The 19,636-nt window shown below is 40.5% G+C and overlaps 1 protein-coding gene across 1 annotated transcript in view; it reads right to left on the bottom strand.

The window, feature by feature from the left end:
* TJP2 (tight junction protein 2) overlaps positions 1-17,188 on the bottom strand; it is a 92,479-nt gene extending 75,291 nt beyond the window's left edge. The window contains exon 1 of the mRNA XM_063295116.1: positions 16,788-17,188. The gene's annotated coding sequence lies outside the window, so the exon portion shown is untranslated. The remainder of the gene's footprint in view (positions 1-16,787) is intronic.
* Positions 17,189-19,636: the final 2,448 nt, after the last annotated feature.

The raw sequence follows: 19,636 nt of genomic DNA, 5'->3' as shown, positions 1-19,636 counted from the left end.
TTTCCACAACTTCCACAACTCTCATCCAGCATAATTAAAGGCCTATGTTTGGGTATTACAATACTTTTTAGTCTAATACATGTAAAAGGTGTGTTGGTAGGGACAGCTGCTCTGCCACCTTATTTGAGAGTAAGCACTGCTGAACTCAAAAGGACTTAATTCCGATTAAGTTATCACGAATATTTAATTCCTTTACAACAACTTCTTTCCAAGCTGCTGCCGCTTTGAACTTTTAAAAGTTTACTTATAGATTGAAACATCAATATATTTATGAGACGACATGTTCGTTTACTTCTACCAGCATATAGTAACAGCCAGCTTCTCAATGACAGTTAATAACAGAGGGGATAAAAAAGAATTACAAAGAGACCATGAACATTCCAGTGAGCATTATAGTATTATACTGGGACTGAATGAGCAAGAGATGCAATATATTTGTTAGTGTTCTGGAGAAACCAAGCTCCATTCAGCCTTGGAACCCATCTAATCCTAATCTATCTCCCGGGGGAAGAGGGTGGGTGAGAACCATACCCACTCCCTTAGCAATTTGTAAGAACAAGATAAAAATGTAATTAAAATAAAGTGTGTTGATAATGGTCCTTGTCCTAACAGTCAGGAACTACGCTGAGACGAGGAATAAGTCTCTAGTGTTTTATTACTGCTATGTTAGACAGAAAATCCTAACAAACTGAAGAAGCGTGAGAAAACCCAGACAGATAAACCCCAAAAGTCAAGGTGGGTCTGTTCTGTGTCTCTTTGAATGACTGCTCAACTCCTCACTACTACGCATGCGTTTTCCCCCCTGGATAGAGGCCCCCTCCTGCTCACCATCGGTGCTCATGACAGTCCTCCTCCTAAACTGAAAAAAGATACCATTCTAGAGATCTATACTAAAGTATAGTACAGAAACATGTTGGTAGATCTTTTCTTTAATTTTAAAGCAAGTTTCTAGAATTCATGGCTTCAAATAAGGGTTTGGAAGTGGGCAGTGCTACTGATTTTTGGGGAGGTATTTCAGAAAACAAATTTATTATTTTGTTTTGTTTTATAATTTACACAGCCCAGAGTAGTGCAGCCAATAACTTTAATAAATACACAAATATATAAATAAAATAGAGGGGCTTTCTTGAACCTGCATAATTTCTTTTTTTTTCCTCATGAGAAAAAAAAAATAGAAACGGCAGAATTATACAAAGAAGTTACAAAACTATTCATTTTCAATTTGGGAATGCGTGATATATAATAAATTATAATGAACAGATATATAATACTTAAACAGTGAATATATAGGGAAAATAAATTAATAAGTGAATTAAAACTGAAAAGAAAGGGATCCATATATTAACAGAGAGCTTGCTCAATCCTTTAATTTATTCTAAAATCTAGACTGTATAGCAACATGTTGCTCTCTCGTCTCATTTTTATAATATAAAAACATTTAAAAATCAATAAAGAACACCCCACTTTAACATCAGGAATGAACATTTCTTTCCCCTTGTGTAGAATAATTCCATTTGCCAAATCTCAGTTCTTCATGTCCTATTAAACTCCACAATTTAGGAATATAATTCAACAGCATGTTTACATCTTTAACTGCTGTATTTTCCTAAAGCTTTGTTAATGTATGTAATTACTTCTGCTTGTGATGTACAGTAGGTCTCAGAATGCAGATTCTTAATTGGATTTGAGATACTTGGCCACAGAATTTTAATTCTCATTTAACATATAATGTAGCTCCACGTTTCCCTTGGGGCCATTTTTATATAAACGAGGATTACCTGCAAAGAAACCTGTACACTGAATAGTGTAATATAAATTTTAAAAATGCAGCAAAGTTTCAGTAACAGTCTTTATCATTCATATTTCCTCCCAGATGATGGAAGAATGATCATGTTTAATTACTCCTGCACTATTTCTCACATGGTATGTTTAAATCCTGGGTGTGCAGCTGAAACATATAAACAAAATGGGCGTAGGCATTTGTGGTCTCTGAGCAAGCCAATAATTCCCATGGTAAACATTTAGCTGATCTGAAATTATTATCACAATGTCTCTAAGACAGTACAGGAATCAAACAAAGTTGTTCCATTCTAAAGTAATTCTAATGCTTTGAATTAAATTTGTAACTTGAAAATTAAACATTTAAAAATTGACAGTACTATGGAAAACTATGTTATGCCTAAACTTCCTGGAGAAAATATTAGAAAGCCTCAGTGAAACATATCAGACATTGACTTCAATGTACAGCTTAAAAGTTTGTGAACCCTTTTGGATTTTCAATATTTTTGCATAAATATGACCTAAAACATGATCTGTTTCCCACACAAGTCCTAAACTAAAAGAGAACCCAATTAAACAAATGAGTCAAAAACATTATACTGTACTTCTTAATTTATTTATTGAGGAAAATGATCCAAAGCTATATATTTGTATGTGGCAAAAGTATGTGAACTTCTAGGATTATCAATTCACTTGAAAGGGAAATTAGAGTCAGGTGTTTCACTCAATGGGATGATAATCAGGTGTGAGTGTAGGAAGTCCTGCCTTATTTAAAGAACAGAATTCTGGGTATTCAATATCAAAGTCTGATCTTTACAACACATGTATGTAGAAGTATGTCATGACTAGAACAAGATTTCTGAGGACCTTCGAAAAGCAGTTGTTGGTGCTCACAGTGCTGGAAAAGGTTACAAAACTATTTCCAAAAAGTCTGAACTCCACCTGTCCACTGTCAGGCAGATCATGTACAAATGGAGGGAATTCAACACCATTGTTACCCTCCCCAGGAATGGTTGACCAACCAAGATCACACCTGGGTAACATCTAAAGAACTAAATGCCTCTCTTGCATTGGAAAATGTCAGTATTCATAAGACTACCAACAGGAGAACACTGAGCAACAATGGTGTGCATGGCAAGGTTGCAAGGAGAAAGCCACTACTGTCCAAAAAGAACATTGCTGCCCATCTACAGTTTGCAAAAGTCCATGTGGATAAGCCAGAAGGCTTATCCACATGGAAGGATGTTCTGTGTATGGATGAGACCAAATTAGAACTTTTTGGCTTGAATGAAAAGTGTGATGTTTGGCAAAAGGCAAACACAGCATTCCAGCATAAGAACCTTATCCCATCTGTGAAATGTAATGGTGGCACTATTATTATTATTACTACTACTACCACTATAATTTTATCCCACCTTTTTTAATAGAACTCAAGCAGTGATCATACCTAATACTCCTTCTCCCTCCTATTTTCCCCACAACAACAATCCTATGAGATGGGTTGGGCTGAGAGAGAATGACTGGCCCAAGGTCACCCAGCTGGCTTTCATGCTGAAGGGAGTTCTAGGACTCACACTCTCCCGGTTTCTAGGCCAGCACCTTAACCACTGCACCAAACTGGCTCTCACGGTTTGGGCCTGATTTGCTGCCTCTGGACCAGGATGGCTTGCCATCATTGATGGAACTATGACTCCTGAATTGCACTAGGAAATACTACAGGAAAATGTCAGGGTATCTCTCTGTGAACTGAAGCTCACGAGTGGGTCATGCAGCAAAACGACCACCTAAAACATACAAGTCGTTTGACCAAAGAATGGTTAAAGCACAAGAAAATTAATGTTTTGGAATGGCCAAGTCAAAGTCCTGACCTATAAAAAAGTTGTAGAAGGACCTGAAGTGGGAGGAAGCCCACCAACATCCCTTACATCTCTTCTGTAAGAAGGACTGGGCTAAAATTCCTCCAAGCCAATGTGCAGGACTGATCAACAGTAATCGGAAACAGTTAGTTTCAGTTATTGCTATCCAAGGGAGGCATACCAGTTACTGAAAGCAAAGGTTCACATACCTTTGCCACACAGAAATATAATGCTTTGGATAATTTTCCTCAATAAAGAAATTAAGAAGTATGTTTTTGACTCATTTGTTTAACTGGGTTCTCTTTATCTAGTTTTGGGACTTGTGTGAAGAACATATAGTGTTTTAGGTCATATTTAGCTAGAAATATTGAAAATTCAAAAGTGTTCACAAACTTTTAAGCTCCACTGTATTCTCTGTTTGAGAGGAAGTTTGGTGTAGTGGTTAAGGCATCAGGCTAGAAACCAGGAGACCGTGAGTTCTAGTCCCACCTTAGGCACAAACCCAGCTGGGTGACCTTGGGCCAGTCACTTTCTCTCAGCCCTAGGAAGGAGGCAATGGCAAACCACCTCTGAAAAACTGTCAGTTTTCTGTCAAGAAAACTGCAGGGACTTGTCCAGGCAGTGTCTGAGAATCAGACATGACTGAACGGATTAAAAACAAAATTCTCTGTCTGGGCCAGATGGACTAAGATTTGTTTTCCATAGTCTTTTCATCTCAACAGCTGCTTCAGAAATTAATCTATATTTTGCCTTGAACAACATCTGAAGAGATTAAATTGAACTAAACTACCCAAGTTCAGCTGCAATGACAGCTAACATAAAGTCATTAAAAATCAGGATAAGAAAGCATTAAATGGGGTCACGTTGTGATTTTGTAGATGGCAAACTAGGAGTGGACCATAGGCAAGATGGCAAACTGTGCTGGATTCCAAGTCCTATAAACCAAACAATAAAAGATAAGGAGCTTTTGGGATTAAAGTTAAATATAAAATGGGACTAAAGTTAAATATAAAGACAACCAACTAATGACAACAAATACAACAACCAGCCTTAGAATTGGCAATGAAGATACTGAAGCGGTAGATAGCTTCTTCCTTTTAGGAACAACCATCAACAGTAAAGGAACAAGAAATCAAGAAATACACCTCAGACTAGCACTCAGTAGAGTAGCTATGAAGGACCTGGAAAAGATATTCAGATGCTGTGTTGAATCTATACCTACCGTGGTTAGAATAGTGCAAGTGATGGTATTCCTTGTGACACTCTATGGAAGCAAAAATTGGACTCTGAAAAAGCCAGATCGAAAGAGTATTGATGTTTTTGAACTTGGATGTTGGAGAAAACTTCTCAGAATACCATGGATAGCCAAGAAAACAAACAAATGGAGCATCAAATAAATCAGCCTAGAGCTCTCATTTAAAGCACAGATAACCAGGCTCAAATTAACATACTATAAACACCTTATATGAAGACCTAGCTCTCTGGGGAAGACTCTAATGCTCGAAAAGGTAGAAGAAAAGAGAAAAAGAGGATGACCAGCAGCAAAGTGGATAGACTCAAAGTGGCACTGTTGGAAGACCAAAAGGATCAAATTAGAGACAGATTTTCTGGGAGAAATCTATCGCTGTAGTCACTAAGAGACGACACTGATTTGATGGCACATAATAAATCAATCAATGACTAATTATCCAGGAATTCAAGTGCAACAGCCTGAGGAAGACGAAAGACTACCCTCCCTTCCTATAAACCACAGGACTAGATTTTGCCTCATTTAACTTCTACACTATGTATTGCAGTTAATATTACTTAATTACTAGGATTAAAGTGCCACTTTGTTACATATTAATATATGGTGTGTAGTTTCCCATTTTAGAGGAAACCAAATTACATCATAACGGAAGGCTGCCATCTAACGGAACAAAATTGAGATGCAGCCATACACATCATACCTGAACTGAGCTGTTTGAATATGCACATGATTTTCTCCAGAATCAACAAGCTATTTGCATTTCAGTGATGCTCTTTATGGTAGCAAAACGTAATCTGTGAATTTCATTATTTTGATACATCAGTGTTCTGAAGGATTTTGTAAATGAACCACACACTGTTTGAATAATTCTACAATGCAAGGCAGCACGAGGACACATATTTTCATTTTCTCTTGGCAATCAATAGTATAGCCAATACTAAGGTGTAGTTTGACCAGCCTGATTGTCAGATCACAGCAGTGATCAACATACTGGATTTTAAGAAAGATAAACCCCATCTTCAAGCTATAAGATTCTTATGGTGGATTACATTCTCTCCTCAGTTGACAGAAGCATACCATCAATCCATTACCAGTACAGTGATACTAAACTGCCAACTAGAGAACATGTGCATTTGTTTTGTCTTCAGTGCAAAACCCTTTTATACTGCATGTAACTTAAGACTGGGAAACAATGGGACTTTCTTTGCTTGCACTGTAGACAGAGAAATGCTAAAAGAAACATACATGACCCCTGTACATGCACCAGGGCAGTGTAGCAATTTAGAGTGTCAGATTAAGACCAGAGCTCCAGATTCAAGGGCACGCTCAGGGATGAAAACTAACTGGGTGACTCTGGACCAATCACTGTGGGCATTACCTAATGGCATCAATCAATAACATCTTTTGTTTGTTTGCACAAAACCTTACTCTTGTGACAGGAGGCAGTTGGGACCTGGCACAATAGAACACCCCAGTGACAGCATCTACCAATTGAGCAAAGGACTGTTTGCTTTCCATGTGGATATGAAGCCACATTCAGTTAGTCCCTGATTCTCACCTCAACCTACCTCATACCCTATGGGAATAAAATTGGAGGAGGAAGTATTATGTAGTCTGCCCAGAGCTTCTAGAGGGAGTGTTGGATGTAAATCTATACATAACTTCTGGTGCACATGGATGTCTATTTGGATATAATTCCAGAGCATGTAAGCATTTTATTCTAAGCCCTTTTCACAGAAAACATTTGTCAGCTTAAAAAAATGAAAGATTTTTCAGAAGGGTCAGAACCATCATGAAAATCTGTTTAAAATTTAGTAACTGAAGTTTATTTATTTATTTAATAAATGTGTAGACTGCCCATCTCACATACAACTCTGGGCGGCTCCTTTCACATACAGTATGAAGTACGAGTGGGCAGATTCAGGTCAATGCAAATGACTGTATCCTTCTTCTCACAAGGAGCAGGTTAAACGTTTCACTGGTTAAAAGTTCTTACTAGTCAAAAAAGCAAGTCCTTTAAAAAGAGGGCTGGTGAACTCAGTGGGATGGAAGAGGCTTGAGAAACTTGTGTCCCAGAAGGGTTAGGAAGAAAGAGGATAGCTAAGGAGTTCAAAAATAATTAGGAAAGACAAGAGTGAAAGAAGAAACAATTAAGAAGTCAGAAGATATCTAGAAACACTCTCGGGATGCTCCAAGCCCACAACAAAAACAAAAAGAATGGTGCCAGGGGTTCCAAGGCGAAATGACAGCAACAGCACAGAAGGAGAGAAGCCAGCAGGAGAACTACGGTGGTTTCAGTAAAGGCAAGGATTATGGTAGCAGTGGTGACAGGTGAAGAGCCTGGGGTGGTGACACAAAGCTGTAAGGTGCCCAATGGAACATCAACTAAGCTGATAGAAGTAAATATGGCTCTGGAAGAAGGAAAGCATTAGAAAGCAGGGCACTTAAGGTAGTAGAGCAGCCCAGGGCTGGCAAGTAGAATAAGCAGCCAGGCCAAAAGGAAGAATTGGCAGGAGAGCTGGGAGTAGCTTGAGTCAACGGCATGCAACAACAGAGCCCAGAGTGACCACACAGCTGGAATGCAGGGCAAGCGAACACAAGTGAAAAACAATTCAGCAAAAAAGGGCTTCAGATTATCTGAAGCCTCAGAAGAGACAGGTAGGAGGTACAGAAGCCAGTCAAAGGGTGCAAGTGGCAGCCTGGGCAGAGGATCACTGAACCCCTAGCAGGAGCAATGAGTCAAGGAAAAGGCCTTGCAAGGTCTAGAAGACACAACATCCAAAACAGTCCCACCAGAAATAGTCCAGCCAAGCAGAACTAGCTGGCAACGGAGACCAACTTCAGCACAAGGTAACCAAGGGAGAGGGGGTTGGTGATGTCAGGGACTAGGTTCAGGATCAATAATTGTTCGCCACCCAGAGTCACTGGTTTTAGATGGGCGGCTATACAAATTGAATAAACAAATAATGCTGAGACTCTGGAATAGATTACTGTATAGAGATTATAGCTGAAAGAAAGTCAAGTCTTAAGGAAAGAATATTAGAAAGCTAAAAGTAGGAAGTATGTACGTAAGAACAAAATGCAAGCGTTTACAACTTAGATAAAACTACAGGATAATAGACATTAACATAAAGTAGAAGGATAGCAACAGAGGCTAGCATAAAACTAAATCAGGAATATACAGTAGAACAGATTTAGAAGATATCCCATAGAGGTTTATTTTAAATAAGAAAGGAATAGCTAACTTTTCTTTCGTAATATAAACACAATTCACTTCTGCAATAAAAAACTTTTTTCCCCAAGAAAATTTGGCGTGTCTGTTCTGCCTGGGTGTATACCATCCCTGAATTTATGAGAGCAGAAATGCCATCCAGGCACAATCCATTGCATTCTCCTCTTGATTTGCCACTCCAATGAGTCTGCAATGGTTTCACTGTATCATTTTCATCCCACACGTTTATCCAGAGGTTTAAATGCTATAACCCACCATGCCTTGGCTGATCTCAGCAAACAATATGCCAGGCAAGAGCATTACGTACATGCCATTGAGGAAATATATTTTGCTTCTGCAGCTACTTAAATTATTTCTCCCCCATTTGCACATAATGCATGGTGCAAATCTGCACACAGATTCAGAGTAAATATTTATCTTTGCAATGACACATTCACCCAACCTAGAACTCACCCGGGTTGCTGCCAGAGGTTTGCATGTCGAACCACAGGTAGCAGTTCTCTCTTATTAAGAGGAGTGATCCCGACTGCAGCTTCAAGAATAGCTATGTACTTCTTATACTTCATCCTGTCTCTTTTAATGCAGTGTTGAATTAAGCTACAACCTGTATTTGGCTGCTGCATCAGAAATCATCTTGTCTAAGCAAACTGACTAACCCACAGCAATGTTCTTCAAAATAGATTACACATGTTTCAAGCCGGAGACATAGCAACATTTGGAAAAAGAGTAAAAACATTCCTGACAGATTCTCTGAAAACGTCACAGTTATGTAATCCCAGTGATCTCTGAATAAAGCACTAATGGAAATGAAGCAAGAGACAATCATGGTCCTAAGCCTGGTCTGATAATAGACACTCTCCAATTTACTAATCCTCAGCTAAACCTCCAAGGTTTATAATCTTCCAAGCACTAAAGGAGAAGCAGGTGATTTCATCTTTCAAATGAAGTTAAGAGCTGCTGAAGATTCATTCACTACACTTTCCATGACATTCCGTACTTTATGAGCCAAGCTAAGGGAGGAAGGAAATGGTACATTAAATATACATTTACAGTAATGAATATGGAAGAGATGTGTAAGCAAAAGAGATGTGCTCAGAACTAAGCAAGCTATCTCAGCAAATGCTCTTTTGCAGCAATAGATTGCCTATGGTGGGTTTGGCAGGAAAATGTTTATAAATCAAGGAGAACATTTGGCACATGCACAGTTGCACTTGCCCCCCATTAACTCCTGGTTTTAGGCCAGGCCAGAAATGACCAGCATAGCCCACAGAAATCTTTAGAAGCCTAACAAAAGGAAAAGCCGATCTCCAAGCAGTCCTACATGATAGGTTATGTATTCACTGTGTATTCTACTGCTGAAGTTATTTATGTTTGCTGTAGAATTAATTACTCTTATATTTACTCAGCCAGGGGCTTAAAGAATGAACAAAAGTCAAAGCATTTTGAAGCAACCTTCCATCGTCAGTTTAAAATCCTCATTAGACATCTGCTAAATCTCTCCTAACAATTCTGAAGGGCTTAGAGTGCAGCTTTTTGGTACAAAGCATTATTCACAGAACCACAAGAAATGCAAAAGTGACTATGCACCAGCAGCCATTGGTACCTGTGTTTTCATGAGTGCAACTGAAGGGTGGGGGTTTGGGGAGAGGTACATTTGTGTGTGTGTGTGTGTGATACGTTACAAAAGCCGAAAGCTTCAAGGAGAGGCCATTAAAATGAAGCAGAAGTTCTCTGAACTCTGAAGTGTATCACTGTGATTATATCAGGACATAAATATGTTGTGCAAGTACACATAGTGAAAGGGAGGAACAGTTCTGAAATAGTGAAAGTGCCATCTAAATTCACAAACATAACTTTCAAACATCTGTGCAAAACAATTTAGCAAATTAAAAACAAAAGTACAATAGATAACACAATAAAGATATTTGTGCATAGGTTTTCTTTTTAAGGAATAAGCTAGTTATTCAATGTTTAACCTGCTATTATTTCATAGACCAGATCAGTTCTTTTCATAACATTTAACTCTCAGAAGATTTCAGAGAAATAGGATAGGGGTACAGAGACCACATAAGGCATAAGAGTTTCATGGCTGTGGGGAACCTCAACCAAGTTTTATCAATACTACAGGCAGTCCTCGACTTACAACCACAACTGGGACTGGAATTTCCAATAAGTCATTGCAGTTCTAAGTCGAGTCACCTCGTGACCAGACCCGATTTTATGACCATTTTACGATAGTCATTAAGCAAATCACCATGATCGTTAAGCGAATCCAGCTTCCCCAATGGATGCTTTTTGCCATAAACCAGCAAAAAAGTTGCAAATTGCAATCACATGACTTGTAAGGTTTGAGTCTGACTCTGAGGTTGAGGTGGGAGAAACTGAAACTTATGCTGAGCAAAACGAGGAAACCAAAACTCAGGGTGAATCAGCAGAGTGGGAAAGTCCCGAGCAGCTGATTGGAGGAAAACAGGAGCCCAGTTTAAAACCACCAATCAGCGTGAGGGAAAGGCGAGCAGAACAGTGCACCAAACAGAAAGAAGCCCGATTGGTTCCAGAAGGGGAACGGCACAAAAAGAACCGGATAAAAAGGAGTCAGCATGTGGATCGGGTTGCCGGAGACAAATGTTCCACTGAGCTAACAGCTTCTTTTGGAGACAAGCCATAATCATCCTCCAAGCTTTGCCCTGTAGCCACTACGGAACCAGAGCCTTCCCAGTCTTCCAAATTCTACCTTGCTGCCTCGCATTGAAGCCCTATCGCGTCCTGTCTCACCGCCTTGCCCAGGAGCCCAGCCGAGTCGAGTCCTGCCGCCTTGCCCAGGAGCCCAGCCCAGCCCAGCCGAGTCTTGCTGCCTTCCCCAGAAGCCCAGCCGAGTCTTGCTGCCCTGCCGTGGAGTCCAGTCGAGCCAAGTCTTGCCGCCTCATTGCAATCCTTAACCGAGTTTTGCCTTGCCGTCTTGCTGCGATCTCCAGCTGTCTTGCCACTGTCTCCAGTCGAGTCCTATCCAGTAGCCTTGCTGCCATTGTTGGCCAAGTCCAGTCCAGTCGCCTTGCTGCAGTTCCCAGCTGATCCTGGCAACATCGTTTTGCCCAGTGCTCCACCACTGCCTGCTTGGGTTTGAACTAACGTTTAATAAAGGACATTGCTACTGTAAATAGTTTGCTTGTAAATAAAGATTTTTAATTGAATTCTACTGGTTGTCTGAGTCTAGCCAGAACACGACTGCAGGACGCTGCAAACTGTCGCAAATGTGAGCCAATTGCCAAGCACCCAAATTGCAATCACGTGACCATGGGGGTGGTACTACAGTCGTAAGTGTGAGTACAGGTCGTAAAGCCCTTTTCCCGAGGCCATCATAACTTTGAACCATCATTAAACAAATGGTTGTAAGTCAAGGACTACCTGTATTTTACTCAAGGGAAGGCAAATTGATTGCCTTTAGATGCTTCGGATTTCAATTTCCATCACATCTAGTCAGCATAACTAACAGCTACAGACTATTGGAGCTCCAATCCAAAATATTTGGAGGATGCCTCTAGTCATTACAGTATTCTATACTGTATCTCAATGTGTCTCTTTCCCCCATTTTCCAGTCCATTTAACTACTGCTCATCTAGTACGAAAGTTTCATCAGTTTTCTAAACCTATTCATTTATTTTGCTTTTACTATGAGCACTCCCAGATTTGGGGCAAGAGTATAGTACCAAACAGCATGCAAAAAATTTACAGCTTCTAATAAAAAAAGTTGTTAACCCAGATGATCAGACAGGTATTTCTAGTTCTGGTTTCATTTGTCTGATCAGAGTTCAGCCATTAGAACTTCAGGAAATCCCATATATGGCTTTTGAACAGAAAAAGCATTCACAGTATTATTTTTCCAAACAAATCATTGATTAACCTCTCAGAAATCTCAACAACCTTCACGGTTACCTCTCAAGAACAGTTATTTGGAAATCAATACCACCAACATTTTTGGGACTTCAGTGGGGTTCACACATAGGTCCATTGACCACATTAGAACAAAAAAGCCTCTGTTTTTGTATGGATTTGAATACAGACCTGGAGGCAAAGGTTTGAGTAAAGGGAACCTTGGTATAAATTGAGCTCTTACATGCATTTTCTCATGAGTAAGTCCCATCTGTGCGCATCCTTTCATGACTACCATTTAGTTCGTATATATTCTCCTCTTCAGATTATGAATTCTGTTTCTGGTAAAGGCACATGAACCTGAAGTTTACTTCACAAGTTTAGAAAAAACATGCAGGATGGATCAAATTTCACTTTTCTGTATATGTAGCATCTTCCAAAATTTTTCAGTGAGTTTCTCCAATCCATAGAGATATATTTTCTCCTGATTAGCAGTATCTAATATATCACTATTTTGGAAGAAAATGAACTGCTGTTTTGGCTTGAGGAGAAATTCACCTTCACATAATATTCCACATAGTTTGATATGGATGTAGAATGATGGAATTGGAAGGGATCTTAGAGGCTGTCTAGTTCCACCCTTTGCTCAGTGTAGGATTTGTAGAGCAAGGGTTTTCAAACTTTTTCAGACAGCAGAATCTGTTAGTTAAAAAAAAAATCCCTGAACCCTCATCAAAAGGCAAAGATCTACTGATAGAAAATTGGCTACACATTGAGTGAATTTCCTCCTTCCCCCTTAGTCTCTTGTGGAACCCCATAAACTTCTTGCAGATCCCAAGAGTTCTGTAGAACATAGTTTGACAAACCCTGAGCGAGAGCATCTCTAAGGGTTGACCATCCAGGCTCTGTCTGAAGACCTCCAGAGAAGGTCTGAAAAAAAAGACCCATGTAGCAAAAAAAAAAAAAAGCTAAAATACTATTTTAATTTTATTTTACAATATTCTTTGTGTGAAACAATCCATGCGGTTCAACTTCTGAAGAATTATGGATTACTTGAATACAATCCCATGCACAAGCATGTAATCCCATTAATCTTATTAAAATTACTCCTTGTTCTACAGCCACCTTTAGCATCAGTGTTCCTTGATCCCTCTTGGGCTTACAGCAAACTAATTTTGCACAATAAGAGACTGCACTGACTCCTTTTAGACAGCATATAATCATATTCCATGGTTAGCAGGATGCAATCATAGAAGTGTCAGAAGCAGTGAAATTTGTACTCTATTTTGCCTCCACTTGCAGAGTTATAGTAGGTCTCCTCATAAATAGCTTCCAAGCCAAAATTGTCGAGTTTTTCTGGCTAATCCAATATTGTCATTTGGATCTATGTCCATATGTAGCATTAAACCATAGTATAGTCTTAGAGACACAAGATTAATATATTCTCCCTATCCTTGGAAGGTTGGAAGTAGAAACAAATCCATTTCTGATTACAGTAGGTATACTCCATCACTAACCCTGTTGAGATATTAGGACAGGGTTAGAAACTATGAGAAAATACTATGAAATGGGATTCTTCAAAATAAATTAGAAATGTAACCCCAAATTAACTAGCTGAACAAGATCCATGCCTAAAACCAAACAAAATAAAATGCTGTCTTGCAGTATATTTTTTAATACTATTCTGTAACAGGGCAGCTCTGAGTTTTTAACTCACATCCCATTTAAGGCTGAGAAAAAGACCTGTTAAGATCCTTTTGCCTGTGTACTTATTCTGACTATCCTTAAAAAGCTGAAAGTTCAGTAAAGTTCAGCACATTTGGGAATTAACTACAAAGTCTGTACACAATTAACCAACATGAAGGGTAACATGAGAGCCACTAAATGTATTCTATTGCAAAGCTTTCTCCCAGATCAGAACAAAACAAAAGATACAGGGTAGGACCATTAATAAAGTGATAATGGCCTTGAGCATTGGCTTCTCTACTCGCTATGTATGTAAACTGCACTGTCAGATCTACCATCTTATTTTTATTTTATTTATTTTATTTAAGAAATGTATATGGCTGTCCAACGAACACAAGAAAGAAACTGGCAGGAGGTTATTAGTGTGTAGAGAGTAAGGGAGATGACCTTGATGGAGATATGCAGGATCAGTTGCCTAGGCAATAGGGGCTAAAGCATATTTTAAGTCCAGAATGATATAACATTCAGAAGCAGCTCAGGCAGACATAATTCACTGAACTATAAAAAGGAGGAAGAGGTCCAGAACAATCAGATTTGCAAGATTCTGTTATTATAGCCAACCTGAATACAAGTAGTTTTAGCTTACCTGTGGAGTTGATTTCCTGGTCTGGTTTACCTAGTGGGATTGACATAGTAAAAGTTGGACTCAAAGTGGGAGAAGGAGGAGAAGGAAAATGGGTAGCAAGCAAATATGGATTTCAGCAGTTTTGGGTCGCTAAAGAAATGCAGTTCCAGGGTAATCCAAGATCACTAAACAGGATACAGCATAGAAATCACTTACACAAGGAGGATGGCATGATATGGAATCTGTCTACCCAGCAGATGCAGAAGATCCAAAGGCACCAAAGAAAAGATCAAGACCGCATAAGCCATGAGACGATGCCGGTTTTAACTGAAGTCTTTGACTGCAAACTTTGTAATACACTAGCAACTTTCCTAGCTACAGTTTAGGATAAGCATTGTCACATCAGCACCAACAATACTATTGTAGGTAAAGGATTGTTCTAGCATTCCAAGATTAACTATCTGTTCCTATAGCAATTCATTATTGTACATTGCTCTGAAATACAAGTGGGGGGGGGAGCGGAAGCTCTGTTTGTATGCCTTAGCTGAAGGCTGATTGCATAATTATCTGGCAGAAAGAGTCAATCTTACAGAGAAACTAAACGTTTTTGGGTGCTACAAAAAAAGAAAAAAAATTGACCTAGTGCACAAGGCAGCTTTTGTGTGCTGTATCTTGTTTGATCCATCCTGAGAACTCATGACACTGCCATCTGTTTAAATTGTTTGCAATGTCATTATTATCCAAATTCTGAATTTATTATTTTTGTTCTTATAGTGTAGCACTCAGATGAAGTTTCTCCAGAGAAGCACCAATCAATAAGATGATAATTAATAATTAATTATCATAATTAAGTCCTATTCAGATTAATGGGATAGAAGTGAAACATAATGACCAGTAACCAATTTAGCCTGAATGCCATCTATACAATTTGCTGGAATAATTACATTACAGTATTCTAATAAAGTATTGTTTGGGGTTTGACACATGTCATGTTATTAAGGTCTGACAACATGTTCCTTATGTTGGAACCCTTTGGATTACATTATTCAGGCTTAAAGTACTATTATCACAATAACTGCTATATTAGATTGCATAGGCTTCCCTAGAAAGTTTTTGAAGAGCAAGGTATCAAAAATGTTGCCATTTTTTTAAACTGCCAGTTTAATTAATGATATCTGGAAAGAATTTGCCCTACCCTTTATACAGACTAAATTTGCTTTAAAAAAAAGGAAAAACTAGGATGTTTAAGAAGTGTAGAGGCAGTGAGGCAAAGATGATACAAGAGAACAACATGAATATACCAACTTGCAACCAAGTAGGGTGTTTTATTTTCTTTGTGAAACATACTGGAGCTTTATTCTAACAGCCTCTAAGAAATACAGGAAATGATCTCTCTCAAACCCAGGAATTTTGAAGTACTGATTGTGGTATTGATGTGTCATTTCAAGCATGGCTGGAATTCAGAGATATTTTTTTCCTGCATAGAATTTCCTCAGGATAACAAAAGTTCCCATGAGTCTCTTCAACTTTAACCCTCCTCCAAACAAACGGTGATTCACCAAAGAGCCAACGCCAGCGCCTACAGAGTATCACCTTCCTTCCTAAAAGCACTTCAGTTGGAAACAGAAATATACAGGCCCTAGACCTGTTAAAGAAACCTGGATCTGCAAATGAAACTTTTCTCTCCCTACCTAGGTAAGACTCCGTAGTGAATGAGGAAACAGCGCCCCTCCCGCCTGAAAGATACCGAGTCCACCACCCCAACCAGCCAGCCTGAAAGTACAGGCGGAGGGAAAACACCATCCCCAAATCAAACACAAACAGAGGAAAGCGGCAGAAAGATCGATCGCTGAGGGTATAAATTCCAGCGCGGGATTCATATTTAACTCCTTCCTAGGATTTATCACAGTCAGGACAGTGTTATTTTGCATTTACAGGACCAGACGTTTCCAAGCCGAAAAAAATCTCAGTCGGAACTCTATCTCCGATTCGTCCCCCGCTCCCCCTCAAGGCTGAACTCCAGGTGCAAACAGACAAAACATCCCATCGCAAACAAGCCCGGAAAGGTCATCTCGAGAAAAACGACCAACTTCCATCTAACCGGATTCACGCTTTATCAGCCCTCACAGTTGGGAGTTGCGAGTCCCGACCTCGAGGATAGGAGCGATTCATACCCTCCCCCCACTAGAGTTGCTTGTCACCTTTTGAAGTAGGTGCGGGAATACTACGCGGGGGGAGAGGGACGCGTTGGGCGTGTCAATCCGGACTCTAAAATTACGTAACTGCGCTGCAGTTCGACCCCCTCGCGCTCGCCTGGACGGCAGAAAGAGCTTAGAATACGAGCCCTGAATTTTTCGCACCTCGCGCGCGCGCGCTCTTCGCCGAGTCTAAAAATTTGATTAAGAGGAGCGGGCGGTGGAGATGAAAATGGCAATTAAAAAAACGGAGCATACGCCCACAGTCCCGACAGGTAAGAGAAAAAATAGTTACCTGAAGTGGAAAATTATTCGTTTGGAAAATTGCCCGGCACTTGGAAGGCGACGCTGGAACGTGTAACCGCACCAAGAGAGATAGAATAGCGACCCAAGCAGAAACCGCGCCTCTCAATTCTCGTCTGAGGTGGAAGCTGCCTGGGAGAAGGGAGGGTAGTCACTATTCTGGAGTCTTTCCTTTCCTGAGTCAGGCGATTTCCTGTTTCAAGAGGAGGAAGGGAAACGAACCTCGGAGGCGTGTTTTCTCCAGGGCGCGGCTGCTCAGTTGCGGCAGGCAGGTAAGCACGCTTACGCCGCTCGCCTCCCTCCCGAAAGGGAAGGATGAGGCCTCGGGCACCAGCCGGAGTTGTCTGGGAGGCACCTGCCTGGAGAAGGAAACGCCGCTGCCTCCCGGCGCGCGCGCAGCTGTACGACCCAAACGCAATTGCCATTCCCATCTCCAAGTGAAGATCAAGGCAAACCAAACAATAAAAGGAAAGGGAGAGGAGAGGAGAGGAGGGGACTGCCCGGATCCAGGGACATGATTGGATATTGAGGCGGCGCCGTTCGAGCAGGACTCCAGAGTAGAAGTTGGGGCTCCGGCAACAAAATCCGCAGGAGGCACCCTCAACCCCAGCAAAGGGTTTTGTATTACAAGGGGGAGGCGTCGAAATAGGACTACAAAGCCCAGAGGCTACGGTTACCTAACTACACCGCCAAGCAGGTGTGCTAACTTAACCGTCTTGAGTCCTGCTTGGTCGCCTTTTCAGAGACTTCGACCCACCCTGCAACACACACACAACCACAAACTAGCTGACCCTATTTTAGCCGTTGGCTTTGTTCGCTTCCCTGAGCGTTTTAGCCATACTCTTCTCGGTCGAGTTTTCTGAGTTCGCACGGCCCACGGAAGTGCAGCCGCGTGTGTCCCAGCAAATGCCCCGCTGTTCAACGTAGCGCAAAGACAGCCTCTGAACCGTGACGGGAAAATGTAACTAAAACGCGGTCTGTTGATCCCCCAGCCTTCAAAGGAGGAGCTTCCAGCATTTCGAGCTGGCCGGCGGTAAGCCCACTGCCCCCCCCCCCGGTTCTCTCCCATTCAGCGATCCTGACTCTGGGACAGGAAATACCGGTTCAAAGCAAAACTAAGATGCAAGGAAGTCCAGTCAGTGGTAACACTCGGGGCTTCGTCATTGTGCAGCTTTCGCTTGGCTCAGCACAGATCGCAGTTGAAATTATATTGGGAACAGGATTGGCCAAGTTTGTGGGACAGGTGTGACTTCCAAGACTGGATACTCACTCCGAAGACTGGTTCAACCTGTAAATGGCTATCTGAAGGCAACCGAATTTGGATTGCAAGAATCCAGGTGACTACTGGATAGCAGCTAAAGAGTAAAGAAAAATATAAGTTTTGGTTGACGTTGAGTGACTGCAGTGTAATCTCATCAAGAAAGCAAATAATAGCTTGAGTTATCCATTACTTTTGTGGTAAGCTGACTGTATAGGCAGAACATGCTAAATAAAATGTAAGGTTAATGAGCATGCATTTGTAGATAACAAACTCTGGATTTTGGATCTCCCGGGTGTCACACATTTCAGATTTCCATGCACATACTTGCTGACTTTGCTTTATAACATGGTGGTTCTAGCAAACATAGCTAATGTGTCTGAAGATCTGGGGTAATCTCATACCTCCATAACCTTGTGGGCAAAAGATTTGGATGTCCATTGTGACACATCAGATACAAGCAAATTATGTTTTGACTTAGTGTGTTTGAATACAGTCTGAGTGATGGAGTGGTCTGCTTCTGTTGACAACACATAAATGGTTGAGTTCAGATAATATACTAAGGCAAAATATCCAGTTCAGCACATGGTATGAATCATTGTTTACCCTTGATAGCTCTAATCATACCCAAATCTTTCAAAGATGATATTAATTTGACCTTTATTAATCCCAAGTCATTCCTCACAGAAATATCAAAATAAACAGTGGTAGCTTGTCTTCTTTTGCTGAGAGTAAGGAGCACTTCATTTCATGCCATTTAACTGATGGCATTTAAGGCACCATTTCATGCCATTTAACTGATCTACTTGATGCAGTCACATTCATGAAGATTCAGGTTTGACCCCTAATGGAGTCTAAATTTGACGTGTTTAGGTGACACACCTAGGTAGTATAGCCCCACATCTTTTCTTAGATCAGTCAAAATGCAAGCAGCTAATAACAGTCTTGCATAAACAATCATACAGTTGTGCAATATTGGAACCACCTGAATTCCTTAGGATTCAACCTGTTTAGTGAGGGTTTCTAATTTGTAGAGCTCCAATAATGTTCAGACCTCCTCCTCCTCATTTTTGCACATTTCACAGTTCCATTAACACTGCTAGTGAACCTGCATCACATCCAAGGGTGTCCCAAATGTCTCAGGTGCTAAGCACAACTGATACAAAGCCTCTGTATGCAACTGTGCATTGCAAAGATACCTTGCAATGAGGGGAATAAAGCTAAAGAAGGAAGCACAATGATCTGGGTGGATCTACCTCATTAACTATTTAACTGGCCAGTGTTATCAGCACAAACTCTCCCCTTAGTAGTTGGTACTGACCTGGTTCTCTTGATCTTGCAAAGAGGAAATGAGCAATGGACTAGGGTACTAAGGCTTATAGATGGTCTCAAGGCCCATTTCTAGCATCATGTCAAGCCTCTTAAGATGCTAAGGATCTATCAGAAGCAATCAATATAATATTCCTTTTTTTAAAAAAGCCAATTTCCAAATCATCTGGATGGGCTTGGCAGGTACAGTAAGATAACTTTATATCGTATTTGCCCGTGGGCTCACCCACATAGCAACACCACAGCCCATTCCT

This window comes from Candoia aspera, chromosome 2 (genome assembly GCF_035149785.1).
Source record: "Candoia aspera isolate rCanAsp1 chromosome 2, rCanAsp1.hap2, whole genome shotgun sequence".
Classification (NCBI taxonomy): domain Eukaryota; kingdom Metazoa; phylum Chordata; class Lepidosauria; order Squamata; family Boidae; genus Candoia; species Candoia aspera.
This window is presented reverse-complemented; position numbering and strand designations above follow the sequence as displayed.